Genomic DNA, 2,060 nt, shown 5'->3' on the forward strand with positions numbered 1-2,060 from the left:
TGACTGATTGATTTCTATACATACATAAAATTTGTTCATTAAAAAACATTAAACCAGACAATACCAGTCTTGGCAACACAATCAAACAAAAGCAGATTCAAGTCTTGCCTAACTATTTAACACAGATGACTTACAATTTCCTAGCAAACCAACTCATTCATTCCAACAAGGGAACTTCCCGTTAACTTCAGCATTTCATTTCCATTTCACTCTTAAATAATATATTTTGTCATTCACTGAACTGTTTTCATTCTCATCATCTTCTGGTGATTTTTTATTTCTTCCCATTCTTCTTTCTATACAATAAAGCCCCTGTATCTGATTTGGATTTTTTTTTTCCTTTACAAATGTGTCTCTTATTATTCTCAGCAATCTTCCTTTATCAGTTTTGTGTAGCTTCTTTCTATCTACTTCACTACAGTTATTAACGTTTTTCTCAAGCAATACTTTCAAATCAGCCAAGTTTCATTCTAATCCATTTCTATTCCATCTTGACTAATTTAACTGCTAAATGTCCCCAGTCTTGACCTAAGTATGTTAACATTTTGTTCCAATCATCCTAATATTTATCTGGTTTTTCCTCTCTCAGTTTCCAGCCCTTTGGTCCAACTCCAGAACCTCATACAGCTTCAGGAGCCACTCTTCTATATTTGGGCCTCTTCTATTTTCCCACCATCTAACACATACCATCCTGGTGGATATAATCATATAACACAATATACATCCATATATATTTTCTCCCAAATGCTCATCTAACATAATTAACAAAAATATCTCAGGTCTGAATTCCAATTTAATCTGCTGTATTCTGCATATCGTTCTCTGTATTTTTATTCCACTTCTCCACACATGCCCACCTCCTGCCCAAGGGACCAGTACCATATTTGTGACATATTACTACTATTACTACTGCTACTACCACTACCACCACTACTACAGTGGGCCCTTAGTATCCTCTGTGGATGCTCAAGTCCCATTATATGTAATGGTGTGGTAAAATCACGTGCCTAATATAAAATGGGAAAACCAAAGTTTGCTTTTTGGAAAACAAAATTTAGGGAATATTTTCAAGCTGTGGATGGTTGAATCCATGGATGCAGAATCCGTGGATACAGAGGGCTGACTGTATTTCCATCATCAGCTTCACAATCTGCTAGGAGTTACTGAGTGGAGTTTTGGACCATCAGTGATTTGGATTCTATCCAAGAATCTAGGAATTGTTGGAGATAACAGAACCACGGATTATCAGTACAGTGCTCCCTCGGGTTACGAAATTAATTCGTTCCGCGGCCGCTTTCGTAACCCGAAAAGCCTTCGTAAGCCGAAATGCCATAGGCGCTAATGGGGAAAAGCCGCGATTTCGTGCGAAAAAGCCGAAAAAAGCACCAAAATTTTTTTCGTAACCCGAAAAAACATTCGTAACCCGGAACAATTATTTCCTATGGGATATTTTCGTATCCCAGAAATTTCGTAACCTGGGTATTTCGTATCCTGAGGTACCACTGTATCATTCTTGTCACCACCATTACCATCATATTTGCATAGTTTTCTGAGAACTTGCATCCTGGCAGCTGATGGCTTATGGAGCAGCACCAGTATGTGGGCTGCTGCTTTGGGTAGCACTGGACCAGTTAACACAGGATCTTCAACACAAATACAGTTTGAAGTCTAAGGCTTTCATGGCCGGCATCCATGGGGTTTTGGGGGGGGGGGTTTTGGGGGCTATGTGGCCATGTTCTAGAAGAGTTTATTCCTGATGTTTTGCTAGCATCTCTGGCTGCCCTCTTTAGAGAACGCTGGCATGGAAGTCAGTGTGTGTGTGTGTGTGTGTTGTGTGACCCTAGGCTGGGAAAAGTGATTTCCCAATTAACATTACATGTTAATCTGTGTATTGTTCTGTTGTTGAATGGCAAGGCCTCTGGGTGGGAAGATATGCAAAGAGGATTTGTGTCTGTTTAATTAGAGATCCATTGTTTGCTAGGAAAACCCCTGATCTTGGGTGGTTTTCATTTGCATTTGCTGGGTCTTGATTTTAGTGTTTTCCAGGACTGGCAGCCAAA

The sequence above is a fragment of the Sceloporus undulatus genome, chromosome 1 (genome assembly GCF_019175285.1).
Source record: "Sceloporus undulatus isolate JIND9_A2432 ecotype Alabama chromosome 1, SceUnd_v1.1, whole genome shotgun sequence".
Classification (NCBI taxonomy): domain Eukaryota; kingdom Metazoa; phylum Chordata; class Lepidosauria; order Squamata; family Phrynosomatidae; genus Sceloporus; species Sceloporus undulatus.